Source organism: Elephantulus edwardii, unplaced genomic scaffold (assembly GCF_000299155.1).
Source record: "Elephantulus edwardii isolate Elephantulus edwardi_28Jun2011 unplaced genomic scaffold, EleEdw1.0 scaffold00156, whole genome shotgun sequence".
In the NCBI taxonomy this organism is placed as follows: Eukaryota; Metazoa; Chordata; class Mammalia; order Macroscelidea; family Macroscelididae; genus Elephantulus; species Elephantulus edwardii.
The window spans coordinates 295,847-314,468 of record NW_006399906.1 but is presented as its reverse complement, the minus strand read 5'-3'; the positions used below and the strand labels follow the sequence as shown (position 1 = coordinate 314,468).

General features: G+C 40.8%; 1 pseudogene; it reads right to left on the bottom strand.

Moving 5' to 3' along the window:
• Positions 1–17,451: 17,451 nt before the first annotated feature.
• LOC102865976 lies at positions 17,452–17,838 on the bottom strand (annotated as a pseudogene).
• Positions 17,839–18,622: the final 784 nt, after the last annotated feature.

Genomic DNA, 18,622 nt, shown 5'->3' with positions numbered 1-18,622 from the left:
TTGCTGCCCTTCAGTACTCTGGAGAGATGCCTATAGCAAACTTTCCCAATGCAATTCATCTTTTGCTTTCATGGCTTTGGAATTGACTTACATTTAGATAAAATTACCAGTGAGCAATGCCAACATGCAAATCAAAGCAGTTATTTATGTAGAGACATTCCCTATGTCATGAATATTGGATTTACGCACATCCTAAAGTTACAAACCAAACCCCATAAAACCTATTATATTAAAAATTTCAGGTGTGTACAGTGATCTCTAGGGAGCACAGGTGGCCTAGTGGCAAGAAGCTGCTCTGCAACCCCGAAGGCATGCGGTTGGAATCCATCAGCTGCTCCGCAGGAGAATCATGGGCAGTATCCTCCCTTGTGATTAACTGCCCCTGAACACTCTCTGGAGAGTCAGCTATGGATGGGCTCCTACTCAATAGTACACAACAACAACATTGATCCATAACAACAAACAAGTACTACTCTGTGATGCATGTCAAAACATCATCATTATTATTATTATTATTATTTTATCATTGTGTTAAAGATATTTTAATGTACCTGGAAGCAGTTTTTCATGCTTTTTATCCATGAGAAGTACCCTATGTACACTGTTTTAAGAAAGACATTTGAAACACTGACTTTAGATACAAACCATTCTTAACTATTCATATTTCCACAAAAATTCAAAGACATGATTTAGGATCAGACTCTGTTCTTAATCTGGGATCTTCCTGAACATAAGATTCACCAAGTCAGTTCCTAGGCTAGCTATCAGGAGTGTTCAAGCTCACAGACTGGTAGAATGTGTTAAGCAAATTAGGAAAGAATCTTGCAGTAAAGGTCTATATAGTATGAAACCAAACAAATTCTAAAGTATTAGCGTTATGAATTCCAGTATGGCTTTTTTTCGTTGTTGTTTAGGTGGTGTGGAGGTGTTTCTTTTCTTTATAGAGAGCAGGAATGCAGCCCCCCCCCCACTATCACAATCTAAGCAGTCGAGCTTCCCACATTTGGGGAAATCGGAGGGGTCAACACAAGCACATTTGGAGTTTGATATGGAAGCCTCACCCTGGGAAACCCACCTTGGTGACCATGGTATTTACCCACCAGGTAAGTGACCAGTAGATTTTTAATAAAATAAGACTTCCTTCTCTCTGAATCTGTAAAGCAAAATGACCCAGCACTGGTACTATTTGTAGGTATAAAAACAAGGAAAGAATGGCAAATGCATTAATAGGAAAGTTGAGGAATTTTTTCCTTGAAAAATAGAAACCACTGCCTACTATAACATGCAGCATTCTTGGAAACAAAAAAAAAATCTATTCAAATTACAGAATCTAGCTTGAAACAACAAATGAGGGTGCTTTCAATCCAGCTATTGTGGTTATAATTAACAAGAACGGAAATAATTTAACAGGAGAAGAAATTGAGAATTCTAGCTCCACATTGCAATGTGAACCATGTAAAATGCACTCTTGTTTAACCACTACTGAGGGGGGGGAAAATCTAAAATTGACATAGGAACACCCAATCCATTGTGTCTAAAGACTAGCCTCTGTTGTCTCATGTAGAATTCGTTATGTGGTGGTGGTGGTAAAGCTCAGCTGATGGTCTTCTGCATGTCCTCTGTGTGTTCCTGTTAGCTACCTCATTATCCAACACTATACACTGTAGAAAATCCTCAGCTTTTGATTTTGAAGTTGTCCTAATTTCCTTTTATAGCAGGATATTTACTTACTCTTGAGAACATTCTGCTTTCCTCCTCTGTGCCCTCTAACTTGCTGGTCATTGTTGATCACTCAGGAAGATCCTTTATTCCTGCACTGTGTAGCAAATTGGTTTTCTGTCTGTGTGTTCCTACGAAGTTATCTTCGCTACCATCATGCGAGTTCTTGGTGGATTTAATTGTGTCCCCAAAAACTTTGCATTGTAAATTCTAACCCTAATACACGTGGACAGAATTCCATCTGGGGATAAGATTTTCTTTTTCAAGTTAATTAGGCTGTATCAATGTTGGATGCGCTTTAGACTAACCATTTTGGGTTTATAAAAAGAGTAGATAAAGGACAAAATCAAGTAAGCACAGATGGAGGAAGAAACATGTCATGCGAAGTAATCAAGGAACAGAAGCTGAAAAGAGACAAGGACCTTTCAGCAGAGCCAGCAAAGAGTCTTCCCCTGGAGACAGTATGCTCACTCTGGACTTCTAGCTCCCTAAGTGGTAAAAAAAGAAATTTCTGTTAGTTAAAGCCACCTACTCCTGGTATTTTTGCTATAAAAGCACTATGATAGGTTGTTTCTATTTTCATACATGTTACTCCTTGATGGAAGGTAGTTTTCAGACTGTTGTTGCTAGGTGCCATCAGATCAACTATAACTCAAAGTGACTCTCTGAACAATGGATCAAAATCTTACCCTATCTTGTGCCATCCTCATAATATAGTATAATATCATATAATAATATAATAAAAACTTATTGCTGTGGTCACTGTGCCAGTCCATCTTGTTGAGGCTTTTCCTCCTTTTTGGATGATCCTCAACTTTCCCAGCATGCTTTTTCCAAGGACTAGCCCCTCCTTTGATAACATGTCCAAAATATTTGAGAACAAGTTTCATTATTCTTGCCTTTAAGGAGCACCCTGTTTGCACTTCCTCAAAGATAGATTTGCTTGTTTTTGGCAGTCCATGGCATATTTAACACCTTTTGTTGTAGTTATGTGCCGTAAAGTTGCTTGTGACTCATAACAATCCTATATACAACAGCTCTGAACTCTGATCTATTTTGAGCCAACCTCATTGTCTCTGATAAACCTTTCCCCATTACCTCAGTGACTGAGTCAATCCATCTCATCTAGGATCTTTCTCTCTTGTGCTGTCCCTCCAACCTTCCAAGCATGATGGCGCTCTCCAAGGACTAGTCCCCTTTACAACATGCCCAGAGTATGTCAGTCAAAGCTTCAAAATCCTTGCCTCCAAGGAGCAAACTGGTTTCACCCTCTGCAGAGCAAACCTGTTTGTTTTCCTTTCAGCCCATAATATATTCAGTACTCTCCTCCAGCACCAAACCTCAAAATCATCAATTCTTCTATCACCCTTAGTCATTGTCCATCTCTCTGATGCATAGCAAGTAGTTACAAAGACCATGTCCTGGATCAGGCACACCTTAGTCTCTAGTTTGACATTGTTGCTCTTCAGAACTCTGGAGAGGTCCTTGACAACAGATTTTCCCAGTGAAATTAGTCTTTTGATTTCCTGACTTCTATTACTGAGACTGTTGATTGTGGAACCAAGCAAGCTGAAGCTGTTAACAATCTCAATCTCTTCACTGTCTACCATGATGCTGCCAATTGGCTCAGTGGTGAGAATATTTGTGTTCTTAATGTTGAACTTCAATCTGTATTGAAGGCTGTAGTCCTTGACTTTCTGTAGCAAGCACTTCAGGTCCTCCTCAGTTTCAGCAAGCAAGGTTGTATCATCTGCATAACTCAGGTTGTTGTTGAATCTTCCTCCAATCCTGATGCCACATTCCTCCTCTTAGAGGCCAGACTCCTGGGTGAGCTGTTCCACATATAGACTGAAAAGGCATGGAGATAGAATTCATCTCTGGCATATATCTTTTCTGGTTTTGAACCACGCAGTGTTTCCTTGTTCTGTTCTGAGGACTGCTTCCTAGTTCTACTTGGATTTGCATAAACACAATCAAGTGTTCTGGGATTTCCATTTTCCTCAAAGGTTACCCACAGTTTGTTATGATCCACACAGTCAAATGCCTCTGCATAGTCAATGAAACACAGACAGACATTTCTCTGACACTCTCTGCTTTCAGCTAAGATTCATCTAACATTGGCTATAATATCGCTAGTGTCATGGCCTCTTCTATCCCTTTATCATAGAGAAGTATATTCTCTCAGAACAGAAATCTGGCTCAAGAAGAATTAAGATGCTACTTGCCCTTCTCAGGGACTGGCTAACACTATGTGGTCCATGTGAGCATCAAGGAATATACTACTTGTCTGAGCAGCATCCATTCCCCAATCATTTGAGTGTTGTTGTTGTTGTTGTGTGCTGTTGAGTGAGAACTTACTTATTGATGACCTTTTAGTGGTTTTTCAGAGGCAATCAATCACACAAGAAGAGACTGCCTATCCTCCCTTAGCCATACTCAAATTCCCCTCTAGAAAACCAGTTTTATCCAGCTTCCAGGAACAGAGTGTGAGTCTATCACCTCACTATAGACGTACAGATGGGGCACAGGCCTGACTAATCTGCATAGTTCCTCTTTTGTCTGCAGTGATTGGATGAGGAAAGAGCGCATGATTCAGAATGGGTGAATCACGGGAAATCTGAGGATATCTTAATTCATTCTTGGACAGTCGCTCTCCGCTACGATTACTAAATTGTTAAAGTGCAAAATGGAGATGATGGGCACTGTCTTGTACTCTCTAGTGCTGGCAGATCTTGAAAAGGAAAGCAGGCTTTAGAGACAAAGGTGTAAGTTTGTTTTAATCCTTGGATCCAGCTATGCCTAGAGCCAGCCCTTGGAAGATTTAGGTTTATGAATCAATAGATTTCTTTCTTTTTTTTCCCTCCCTTTTTTCTCTATGTCAATTTGAATTCAGTTTTAGTTCCTTGTAGCTGTGAGTCTGGACACGTGATGATGTCAAAACCAGCAATGGGCCTAGAAGATGGCAAGTAAGTTGTCTTGGGCACAAAATTTAAGGAGGTATTTACTTTTAGGTTTGTATATGCATACGGTTGGTATTTGCATAAGCCTCAGGGAGAGTATATATGCCCTTACACTTTGCAGCTTAGCTATGCCACTCATCTCTGGTCAAAACATTCAAGGTGGCTGCTGAGCAGTCATGAAGATTGAGGAAAAAGTATTCTTCCATAAGGGAACATGCATATATGTGTCCTCATATATTACGAAAGTGAGTAGCATTCAAAGCTCACAAGATTAAACATACTGTTTTCAGCTACCATCTAGTCAGCCCCCAATTCATAGCAACCCCACACAATAAAACACTTCCAATGCTGTAGGCTGTATCATCCCATAACCAGTTATAGACTCGACAGTTATGATCCATATAGGGTTGGGAATTTGACAATTCAATTTCCAAACCTGTCTCGCAAGCAGGTATTCTTCACAATTCGATTTCCAAACCTATTTGGTTCATTTTAGCTAGGAACACTACTGAAATATACTGAGTATCTTAGTACCATATGAAACACTGATAGTTGAATTTTTAGGTGCACTACCTAAAAATATAACCTAGACTCCTGAATGGAAGATGTGGTATCCTGTAGTGGGTCTCTTGCTCAAAATAGCTTTCCTAGGCCTTTGCCCTTGACTTTGCCTCATGGTTGGATTGTCGTTGCTGTTGTTAGGTGCCACTGAGTTAAGTACTACTCATAGAGACCCTCTGAGCAACAGATCTGAACCCTGTCCTGTTCTATACCTTCCTCCCAATCTCTAACACATGAGCTCATTGCTGCAGTTACTGTGTCAATCCACTTGAGTGAGGGTCTTCCTGTTCTTTGCCATCCTGTAAAAGGTAAGCTTCCTAAGCAAGGTATCTCTCGCCAAAGGATATCATTCCTCTCCTAACAATATATCCAAAGTATGTAAGATGAAATGTTATCATCTTTGCCTCCGAGGAACACCCTGGCTGCACTTTCTCCAAGACTATTTGGTTATTTGACAGTCTATGAGATTATTTCTCTAATATATAGTGCAAATCACTCAATTCTTCTTCTGTCATACTTATTCATTATCCAGCTCTCAGCAGCAAAGCAAGTGACTTAAAAGACCATGACCTGAATCAGGTGCACCTTAGTCTTCAAACTAACATCATTGCTCCTCAATAATTTGGAGAGGTCCCTGACTTCCCAGTACAATATGCCTCCTGATCTCCTGATTGCTGGTACCAAGTGTATTGATTGTGGATCTAAGTAAGATTAAATCACTGACAGTTTCAGTCTTTTTTCACAGTGGTAAGAATTTTTGTTTTCTTTATGTTGAGAGACAATCTATACTGAAGGATTTATTGTTTGATCTTCTGCAGCAAGCAAGCTCTTCAGGTCCTCCTCATTTTCAGTAAGAAGAGTGTACCATCAGCTAATGAAGGTTATTGATAAGTCTTCTTCCAATCCTGATGTCAAATTCTTCTTCACAGAGTCCAGCTTCTTGAATAAGTTGTTCAACATACCAACTGGATAGGTCTGTAGAAAAGAAACAACCATGGTGCACCTACTTTAAATTTTAAACCATGTAGTGTTTCCTTGCTCTGTTCCCACAATAGCCTCTTGATCTAGGTATAGGTTTCTCATGAACACACTTAAGTGTTCATGGCTAAGTGGGAACATCCAAATATTCTTTTAGTCTATCCATGGGAGGATTGGCTAGTTTTACCATTCTACCAGGTTTAAATTGAGCAGGTTCAGCATAGACATTTAGGAATCTCAAGACCAACAAAGAAGAAGAACCAGAGAAAGTGGCACACATCCTTTGAGACCAAAGATTACTGTGCCAGTCAGACAAGGGTCTACAGAAGAGCAGCAGCAGCCATAGCAGGGACTCAGAGCCCCTACTTGAGAAAGAACTGATCTAGGACTACTGCTTTCAGAGCCAGAGCCGGAACCCCTCATTTGAGCTTGCTGGAGGACTTAGGAGATTGAGAATGCTTAATTGCTAGTTGTAAGAGAAATTGCTCAGGGACCTCTAGTGTCCTAGTACTAAGGAGTTGTGTTGCCAGTCCAAAAGCAGTTTGAATCCATCAGCTGCTCTACAAGAAAAAGGTGGGCAAACTTCTCTCATGTGATTTACAGTCTCTGAAGCCCACTGTAAGTTTAGCTAGCTATGAGTCGACTCTATAACACATAATAACAACAACAAGAGTGTTTTGTAGTACTGGCCTACAGCTGCAAAGTTGAAGGCTGAAAGGTCTGATAGCTTAAAACTCTTTCCTGACTGAGAAAATGTTTCTTATCTTGTTAACTTCCCTAATAAACCTCACAATCTTGAGTATGATTCTGTGAGGTCTGTGTAGCTATTGCTATGGATTTCAGACCAAGTAGAGCAGAGGGATTGGTGTTGAAATTAGAAGCAGGTATGGGAGCATGGAGGCCAGGTATGGCCTCATAGGAATTGGTTATGAGAGTGGATGCCGTTGCTGAGGGAAATCCCCCCTTGTGGAGTTAGAGGTCAGATTTGGCCATCCCCATTCTGACCTCACTCATTTTACAGAAGGCAAGAATTCTATCACTAAATCACTAATGTACTACAATACAATTTCAAAACATAATTATACTCTCAGTTTTGATTACTCAGAAATGATTCCTTCATACTTATATTTTCTGTTGGATTCTCTTTGAAAATGACACCATTAAAATGGAAATAACTAAATAGCAAGGCCAGGAAGTATACCCTTTGGCTCAAGTCTTTGTCAATCACAACAGAATTCTCTTGAAATCATAGAGAACTTTGAGTTTGGGTCAAACTAATTTATGCCTCTATAAATGTCTTCCTTTGAGAAGATGCTTGTTTGTACACAATTAGAGGCAGAGGGGACAGACTAGATCTTTAAAGGGAGAAAATATCCCAAGGATAATGAAAATCAATTGCATAAGGTTAATGTGGAAATGGCTTTCAGAAATGACTAGAGTAGCTTGTCATAATATTAGTTTCTGACCTTAAAGGACATTAAGAAAACATTACGTATATATTAAAGCACAAGGAGCCTTTTCTTGGTCTTGTAACTCTAGACACAGGACTTGTCTTTCTGAGATTTGTTAAATGACCCTAGCTTTATGAAAGTGCTCAGAAATCTTTAACTCAATAAGACTCATTTGCAGGATCCTTGCAACAGGTCAAAAGAACAGACCAAAATTATTTATCATCTTGTATTAAGAGCCCAACTGAGTTCAGGACCTGGTGCTCCCGATTGCCTCCTCTCTCCTGTTTCATCATCCTGTCCCTTGCAACTGTCTCTTTTCCAATAATGTTTAAATACGATCAAGCCTCTCCCTTCTTAAAAATTAGCAAACGTCCCTCTACTCCCTTTTTACGTTAATTTTCTATACTTACTGATTGAACTCTTTATTTCTTATTCACTCCTCCACCCAAACACAACCTGTCTTCTTTTTTCCTGCTGCTTTCTGGAGACTGCTCATGCCGACGCCACAAATGGCCTCTTTGTCATTAAATCCCATGGATATGCTTATTCTGAATATCTCTTGTTGTTGTTTTATGCCTTTGAGTTGACTACAAATTATAGAGAGCCTATGAACGACAAATGGGAACCTTGCCATTTCCTGTGTCATCCTCAAAATCTCTGACATGCAGAAGTCAGTTGGTATAGTCACTGTGTCAGTGTATCTTGTTGAGGCTCTTCCTTTCTTTCACCAATCCACTGTCTTCTACCTTTCCCAGCATAATGTTTTTCCAATGGGTGGCATCTCGTGACAATATGTCCAAAGTACATGAGACAAAGTCTCCCCATCCGTGCCTCTAAGAAGCATCCTGGCCACTCTTTTCCTAGGATAGGTGTGTTTGTTCTTTGGGCAGTCCATGGAATATTCAGTGCTATTTTCCAACATCACAATTCAAAGTCATACATTTTCTCTGGCTGATGAAGAATCTCTTTCAGTGATGCATCTTCTACTTGTGATGTTGAATAAAATCATAAGTGATGTAAGATAAAAAAGGAAGATACAAGAATTTAGAGACACAGTATGCACTGACCCCTTCACAACTGTGCCATGACAGGTGCTGGCACCATGATTGTGGCACCATGTGTACTTTGTTGCACAAAGGAAGAACACACTCTGAGTTCACAACACATTCCCCCCCCCTTAAAATCCATCCAATCAAGTAAGCATGACAGTTTCCAGGCAACATGTGAAAATAAGGACCTCCTCTTTCTCTGACTTTTTGGTAAGTTTATTAAACATAATAAATCTATGCAGAACAGATTATCTGGGAGGTTGGGCTCTGTGAAGAGAAATATGGCATCAGGATTGGAGGAAGACTCATCAACAATCTGCACTAAGCAGATGACACAACCCTGCCTGCTGAAAACTGAGGAGGGCCTGAAGCACTTGCTGCAGAGGATCAAGGACTGCAGCCTTCAATATGGATTAAAGGTCAAAATCAAGAATACAAAGCTTCTCAAGGGAGCTCAGGTGACCTAGTAGCTAGAAGCTATGCTGCAATTCCAAAGGCGTATGGTTTGAATCCACCAGATGCTCCGCTGGAGTAGGAGGGTCAATCTCCTTCTGTGCCAATTGGATCCGATTTAACAGTAAACAGGAAAAGAAAATAAACAAACAAGGATTCTCTCCATTAGGCTGATTCGAAGCATCATGATGGATGGTGAAGAGATTGAGATTGTTAACAGTTTCAGTTTGCTTGGTTCCACAATCAACACTCTTGGTATCAGCAGCCAGGAAATTAAAAGACAAATTGCACTGGGAAAGCCTACTATCACAGGCCTCCCCAAAGTACTGAGAGCAAGGATGTGAGTCTGGAGACCTAGGTGTGCCTCATTCAGTCCATGGTCTTTGCAATTCCTTGCTATGTGTCAGAAAGCTGGGCAATTACTAAGGATGATAGGAGAATTGATATCTTTTATCTGTGGAGCTGGAGAAGATTATTGAATATACCATGGGCTGCTAGGAAAACAAACAGGTTCATTCAAGAGAGGGTGAAACCAGGCTGCTCCTTGGAGGCAAGGACTCTGAAGCTTCATCTAACATGATTTGGACATGTTGCAAGGAGGGACCAGTCCTTGGAGAGGGACATCATGCTTGAGAGGGTGGAGGCACAGTGCAGGAGAAGAAGACCCTGCATGAGATGATTGATTCAGTCACTGGGATAATGGGAGTAGGTGTGTCAGAGACAATAGTTTGGCAGAGCATAGAGCAGGGTTTAGGGCTGTTGTACATAGATAGGATCACTATGAATTAATTGCAAGTGACTCGACGGCACATAACGGCAACATTAAACATAATATGCTAAATGATGTTCAAATACATTTTTAGCCAGTGGAAGTAGTCAGGGTTAGCTTTCATTTGGAGTTATCACTCTGTCTTAACGCCAGACCTTTCTCCAACACCACTCTTCCAGCTGCAGGTTGTTGTTGTTGTTATACATGTTGAGTTTCCTGTGACTCATAGCGACCCCATGCACAACCATGCTAAACCCTGCTCTATCCTGTGCCAATCTTATTATTTCTGACACACCTACACCATTACCCCAGTCACTGAACCAATCCATCTCATTGAGGATCTTCCTCTCTTGAGCTGTCCCTCCACCCTTCCAAGCATGATGTCCCTCTCCAAGGACTGGTCCCTCCTTGCAACTGTTCAAAGTATGCCAGACGAAGCTTCAGAATCCTTGCCTCCAAGGAGCAGCCTGGTTTAACCCTCTCCAGTTCAAACCTGTTTATTCTCTTAACAGTCCATGGTGTATATTCCACACTTTTCTCCAATACCACAGCTCAAAGGCATCAGTTCTCCTCCTATCATCCCTAGTCATTGTCCAATTCTCTGATGCTTTCAAGTGATTGCAAAGGCCATGGCCTATATCAGGTACACCTTATTCTCCAGAATGACATCGTTGCTCTTCAGTATTTTGGAGAGGTCTCTGAGAGCAGACTTTCCCGAAGCAATTAATCTTTTCATTTCCTGGCTGAGGGTACCAAGAGTGTTGATTGTGGAGCCAAGCAAACTAAAGCTATTAACAATCTCAATCTCTTCACTATCTATCATGATGGTGCCAATGGGCAGAGTGGTGAAACTCCTTGTTTTCTTGATGCTGAGCTTCAGTAGAGATTGAAGGCTGTGGTCCTTGACCTTTCGCAGCAAGTGCTTCAGGTCCTCCTTAGTTCAGCAAGCAGAGTTGTGTCATCTACTTAACACAGATTGTTGATGAATCTTCGTCCAATACTGATGACACATTTCTGCTCATAGAGCCCAACCTCTTGTTCTGCATATAGACTGAAAAGGTATGGAGATGGACCCATCCTGGTGTACACTCTTCCCAATTTTCAACCTTGCTGTGTTCCCTTGCTCAGTTCTGACAACTGCCTCCTGGTTCAATTATAGGTTTCACATAAGCATGACCAAATGTTCTGTGATTCCAATTCTTTTTAGAGTTAACCACAGCTTGTTGTGGTCCACACAGTCAAATGCTTTGCATAGTCAATGAAACACAGATAGACATTCCTCTGGTACTCCCTGCTTTCAGCCAAGATCCATCTAACATTAGCTACAATATCCCTACTATCACAACCCCTTCTAAAACCAGCCTGCACTTCAGGCAGTTCTCTGTTGATGAGCTGTTCCAGTCACTTCTGGATAATCTTCAGCACAATTTTGCTTGCATGTAATAGTTATGATATTGTTTGATAATTTCCACACTCTGGTAGGCCACCTTTCTTTGGAATGAGAACAAATATAGATATCTTCCAATCAGATGGCCAGGTGGTTGTTCTCCAGATTTCTTGACACAACTTGGTAAGCACTTTTAGGGCACCATCTGTTTGTTGAAATATATCAATTTGTATACTGTCAATTCCATGGGCCTTGTTTTTGCCAATTCTTTCAGAGCAGCTTGAACTTCCTCCTTCATCACCAGAGGCTCTTGATCATATCATGTTTCATGAAATTCTTCTGTCCACCAATTCCTTTTGGTACAATGATTCTGTATACTCTTTCCATCTTCTTTTACTACTTCTTGGATCACTTAATATTCTGCCCAAAGCATTCTTAAGTATTGCAACTCAAGGCTTGAATTTGTTCTTCAGTTCTTTGAGCTTAAGAAATGCAATCCACTCTGCAACCCTCATTAGGGGTGGGGTTTGGGGAGGTGCGGTGGCGGGGGATTGTGTACCAATGAGGGAGTTTTTCTTTTGCTTTTCAAGGAGAGGAGCAAAGGGGGGAGAGGGAGGAGGGGTTTGTGCGGGGAGAAGGGTGCAACAATGATTGAATGGAATCCCAAAATCTCTGTAGATGTTCATTGAAATGAAAAATAAACAACCTAAATTAAAAAAAAAAATGATGAGTGAGTTTGGTTCCTTTGTTTTCTACCTCCAGCTCTTTGTACATTTCGTTATAGCACTTTGTCTTCCCATGATGACCTTTGAAATCTTCTATTTAGCTCCTTAATATCTTGATTTCTTCCCTCTGCTTTGTCTTCTCAGCACTCTAGTACAATCTTCAGAGTTTCTTCTGACATCCATTTTGATCTTTTCTTCCTCCTCTGTCTTTCTAATGACCTTTTGCACTGTTCCTGGATGATATTCTTAATATCCTCTCATAACTCATCTGGTCTTCACTCATTAGTGTTCAAGGCCTCAAACCTGTTCCTGAGATGATTTGAAATTCAGGTGGGATAAACTCAAGGTCAAATATTAGTTCCCATGGATTTGATTTAATTTTTCTTAGTTTCAGCTTGAACTTTCATATGAGTAATTGGTGGTCTGTTCCACAATCAGCTCCTGGCCTAGATTTCACAACTGATATTGAGCTTTTCTAGCAGTTCTTTCCACAGATTTACTCAGTCTGAGTCTTATGCATAGCATCAAGTGAAATCCATGTCTATAGTCTGCGTTTATGTTTCTTATAAAATGTATTTGCAATAAATAGTTGATTATGCAAAATTCTATCATTCTATCTCCAGCTTCGTTGCATACCTTTCTACAAATAAATCTAAGGTTTTTTAATTTATAGGTTCTCCTTTCTCCTGTGCCAGTGTACTGGTTTCCATTGTGGTACTGTTGTAATAACTTCTAACCAAGTTCTACCCATCTAACTTTCTGTGGAACCTACAGAATTTCTGATATAAATTTGCTTTCTGTTGAGATTGTTTGGAGCTCTCATGGCCTAGTGGTAAGAAGTTCTGCTTGAGTCCTGAAGGCATGTGGTTCTAACTGACCGGCTGCTGAGGATAAGGATGAGCAATCTCCTCCTGTGTGATTAATTGCCTCTGAAAACCCACTGAGGCATCAGCAATGGATCGGTTCTGACTTGATGGTACTCAACAACAACAACAACAACAGAGGTTATTTATGTCTAATCACCACATGTTTCATATAGATAAATTCAGACTGTGAAGTTAGCTTAAAGTTGGCTTTTTTAAGCCTTACAGTTAGTCCCTTCTGGTCTCCTGCTACCTAAACTGCATGCACATGGTCTTGCAAACCATCAACAGCTGTGGGAATAAGATAAGATAAAGTGTGCTTCCCATACTGGGCATCAAGACTTGAGGTGAGCAAGACTTGAGAGAGACTGGAGTAAGACCCTGATGATGGTGGTGGAGAGACTGTGGCATTGCTGTGGAGAAACTGGCAAGGTGTGAACTGAGGCTTCTAAATGTTTTTATTATTCTCGCTGGATGCTTGAAGAAGCTGACTTATACTTTCTCTGAGGCAAATCTTGCTGGATGATTTGGAATTGACTGATAAACTAAAACCAGATATTGGACTAATTGCAGGATTGTGCTTTGGAACTTCTGAGGTAAACTCTGGGGTTGTTTTCTGATACTTTGCCTTCCCTACTTTCCCCATTCTCAATACATAACTGTGAGTCTGTGAGTCAAAAATGAATAGATGATCCTCTTGCTGTTGATGTGGCACTAGAGGTACCAAGGAGCTGGGCTATGGAACTCTTTATCTGCTTTCTGCTCCTAGTCATTGAGAGCTGTGTTGTTCTCACTCTCTCTGGCCCTTTCATAATGACATTCATGTCTGTTTTTAACTTCTTTAGGCAGAGACCGTAGATGTGTGCTATATGATTTTCTTCTCATTTCTTCTTTAAACACATAGACAATTATTTCAGAATTGTACCTATTTCAGTGCTAATATTTAATATTGTTCTCCTGGTGACAACTCTTATTGTTGAACTGCTATCTCTGTTGACGTGGTCTGTAGTAAGTTGCATTCCTAACCCAAGGTTGCACATTTCTGATAATCTGCATCCACCATTAGCTCCTAGGTAAAAAGATGGACAGTGTCCTTTCCTTGGACTTTACAGCGTTGGGATCCAAAGGAGTGTCACTATGAATCAGAACCTACTGGATAGTAGTGAGTGAATGAGTGAGTGAACACACAGTAGTGCTGATCAAATGTTTTGGTGGAATCTCAAACTGGTTCCCTTTCAATAACTTATATTTCTCTTCCTTGAGCCTACCTTCTCGGATAACACCAAAACACTTGTGCACTATGTGAAAACATGGCATTTGCAGAGTTTGGAAAATCCTTACAGTAACTGAACACAATGATTTCATGTCTCTAGTTTGACACATTTTAGGAGCCATTTCTAAGTTCCTCTCTACTCTCCACCTTTTCTCTCTCCGGCCACACTGGCCTTCTTATTTTTCAAACTGTCCAGGCTTTCTCCTGCCTTGGACTTATATTTTAAGTTGCTTCTGCCTTAACTATTTTTTCTTCTTGATACTCAGTCCTAGACTAACTTATTCACCTGTATGCAAATGTCACCTGAGTCCCAACAACCTGTCCATCCTACTTCAGAATTTTGGATGCTATAATTCTGTTCTATTGGTTTGTCCACATCAAGTGATATATAATTCATTTACCATTTTAAACTTTTGAATGTTTTTAATTGTCTGTGTCTCTACCCCTCTCTTTATGACGTATCCAAAATGCTAAGACAGTGGCTGGTCCTAAGTAGGTGTTCCAATTACTCACTATTGTTTAAGAAATGAAAGAAAAGAAAATATGAGACTTTGAAAAACATTAATTATTAGTAAATTCCAACCCATGTATTTTTTTTTCCTGCTAAGGACTCTAGCTTTCTTACCATCTTCATGCTTTCTTCATAGCCCTGAGGGAAAACTAGCCCTTGCAAGAAGGACTCACAGGGGATTTGCTTGCTTGAAGTCATAAATTTGGCCAAGGACCATGAGATAGCATTAGCTTATAAAAGAGATCAATGGTATACTGTTGTTGTTGTAATGTGCCGTCACCTACAACACATAACGACCCTATGTACAGCAGATTTGAAGCTTGTTCTGAGCCAGTCTCACTGATTCTGACACACCTAACCCCATCTCCCCAGCTATTGTATCAGTCCATATCATCTGGGGTCTTCCTCACCTGCGCTGTCCCTCCACCCTTCTGAGCATGATGTCCTTTTCCAAAGACCAGTCAGTCCCTCCTGGCCACATGCCCAAACTACGTGAAATGGAGTTTCAAACTTCTGGCCTCAAAGGAGAAACTTGGTTTTACCCTCTCCAAGAATGGTATACTATATGAGAAAAATAAGTTGGAAATGTATACATTCAGGAGATTATGGTGAAAAGTAAAGCATTATTTTCACACAGATCCCTTGAGAAGGTGGACAAAGGTGAGTTACCAATTAAAAATCAGCTGATCATTTATGGTTTAAAAGGATTCCAAGGAGGGAAATTTGATCTTGTTGTTTCTGTTCCTGCAACAAATAGCTTGAGTTATCATGGACTCCCTGACCACCAAAGCTGGGAGAACCACTCTTTTATTTTATTTTTTTTTTCAATTTATTTGCATGTAGTTACTTACATATACTTTGTTTTATAGCTTTAATCACGTTAGCCTGTCTTAGAAAGATCTCATCTGAGATCTTCCTCTCCTGCGCTGCCCCTCCACCCTTTGAGTCTGATGTCTTTCTCCAAGGACCAATCCCTCCTGGCCATGTGTCCAAATTATGTGAGATAGAGCTTCAAAATCTTAGCTTTCAAGGTGAAACTTGGTTTCACTCTCTCCAAGACAGACTCTTTTGTTTTATTGGCGGTCAATAGTATGTTTGGCTCTTCTCCAGCACCACAACTCAAAGGCATTGATTCTTCTGTCTTCCTTAGCCATTGTCCAGCTCTCAGATGCATAGTAAGTAATTGCAAAGACCATGGCCTGGATCAAGTTCACCTTAGTTCTAGACTGACATCGTTGCTTTTCAGTACTCTGGAGAGGTCCCTGACACCAAATTTTCACAGTGCAATTCATTTCTGAGTTCTTAAGTGCAGTTGCCAAGAGTGTTGATTGTGGAGCCAAGCAAGCTGTAATAGTTAATAATCTCAATTTCTTCTCCACTGATCATCAGAATGAAATTTAAAAAAAAAAGCAACATTGAGTCAGTTCTGACTTTTAACAACTCCTTGCATCAGAGTGCTTCATTGGATTTTCATTGACTGGCTTTCTGGAAGAACATTCTCAGGCTCATCTGTTAAGGCATCTGTGGATGGACTCAAACTTCCACTCTTCCAGTTAATAGCAGAGCATATTAATTATTTGCAGCACCCAGGTACTCCTCAGAGAGTAGTAGATGTAGTAATTGCTCTGAAGGGGTTTCTAGTCTAGGGAGGATGTTGTTGTTATGTGCCATCGATTCGCCTGAGACTCATAGCAACCTTATGTACCATAGCTCTGAAATCTTCTCTATTTTGAGCCAGTTTCATTGTCTCTAACACACCTGCCCACAATACCCCAGTGACTGAATCAATCTATCTCATCCAGGGTCTCCCTCTCTTGTGCTGTCCCTCCACCCTTCCAAGCATGATGTCCCTCTCCAAAGACTGATCCTTCCTGGTAACATGCCCAAAATATGTTAGACAGAGCTTCAGAATCCTTGCCTCCAACCATCAGCCTAGTCTCATCCTCTGCAGGATGGAGTCATTTGTTCTCTTAGCTGTTCATGATATATTCAATACTCTTCTCCAGCTCCACAACTCAAAGGTATCAATTCTTCTATCAACCTTAGTCATTGTGCAGCTCACTTTCTGATTTATAGCAAGTAACTGTGAAGTCTATGGCCTGGATCAAGTGCAATTTAGTCTCCGGAATGACACTGTTGCTCTTCAGTACTCTGGAGAGGTCCTTGACAGCAGATTTTCCCACTGTAATTAGTCTTTTGATTTCTTGGTTGCTGGTCCCAAGAGCATTGATTGTGAAGCCAGGCAAGCCATATTGGAAACATTCAGCCATATTGAAGGATGCAGTCCTTGACCATCTGCAACAAATGCTTCGGGTCCTCCTCAATTTTGCCAAGCAGATTGTGTCATATGCATAATACAGGTTTTTCATGAGTCTTCCTCTAATCTTAATGCCACATTCTTCCTCACAGAGCCCAGCCTCCTGGATGATGTGTTCCGCATATAGATCAAAAAGGTATGGAGACAGAATGCATTTCTGACATACACCTCTCCTAATTTTGGACCCTGTGGTGTTTCCTTGCTCTGTTCTGATGACTGCCTTCTGGTCCAAGTATAGGGTTTTTGTTGTTTTGGGGTGTGTGTGTGTGTGTGTGTGTGTGTGTGTTTGAGAATAAAGTAATATAAAAATCCAGAAACCATCTAGGGTACAATATCTTACAGCAATTATGAAGTAGCTGAAAACACTAGGAGCTAACACAGACTATCTATGATACATAACCCTGGGGAGGAGTCCACAGGGAGAGCAGCCACGGCTTAGACCAGCAGCCTCTCAATGGACTGCCGAATGGACTGGATCTGCTGCTTCAGCTGTGAGCCCTCCTTGATGGTGGCAGAGCAGGCGATGACGGGCCTGGGCACTCCACAGGCCCACCCCAGGGCCTGCTTGGAGCGCACAAACACATAGGGCACGTTCTTGTCTTCACACAGCAGAGGGAGGTGCAGGATGATCTCCAGTGGCTCAGCGTCCGCAGCCATCACGATAAATTCGGAGATGCCTCTGTTCAGGGTTTTGGTGGCCTCATTGGCTCCTTTCCGAAGCTGTTTGTAGTTACAGGACTGCTGGGCAAGGTCCAACAGCTTCTTGGTAAGGTGGGCATACGCCAGGGGATAGGCTTTCGGATTTACATCGGCCTCAGTCATGGCTCCGGTTCCGCAGCCTCACAGTTCAAGTATAGGTTTTGCATAAGCACATCTAAGTGTTCTGGGATTCCCATTCTTCTCAAAGTCAGCCACAGTTTGTTGAGATCCACACAGTAAAATGCCTTTACATAGTCAGTGAAACACAGATAGACGTTTTTCTGGTATTCTCTGCTTTTAGCTAAGATCCATCTAACATTGGCTATAATGTCCCTAGTGCCACGGTCTCTTCTAAATCCAGACTGCAGATCTGGTAGTTCTTTGTTGACATGCTTTTCTAGTTATTTCAATTTGTTTACATGAAATATATGAATAAAAAGATACTTGCCTGAGAGAGACTATGTCTACTTCAAAGAACTAGGGAAACTTTCACAAAGGGAGCAGATATTAAGCCTGAATTGGAGAACAAATAAGATTTTAGTAGAAAAATAAATACAATATTTTGCAGGAGAATAAAAAGACTTTTAGAAGTATGTTCCTAGCAGAAGAGATCACATACCAAAGAGATGGAGACAATGGGAACAAATAGACCATGACATGACATACTTCAGGAGCAACAGAGGGAGATACAGACAGAAAGAAAAGTTGTGTTCAAATTGGGGAGGACTTGAAAGACTAACCCCAGGGGGTAAGCTATATTCTGACAAGTCATTGGCAATTTTTGAGCAAATATGTAAGCAGATTATAGTTTTTCCATAAGTATTGAGAAATGAAAATATAAAAGAACCCATTTGGAAGAATTTTAAATACTGAATTGTTCTCAGGTCTAGCTAACATGATAAGAATT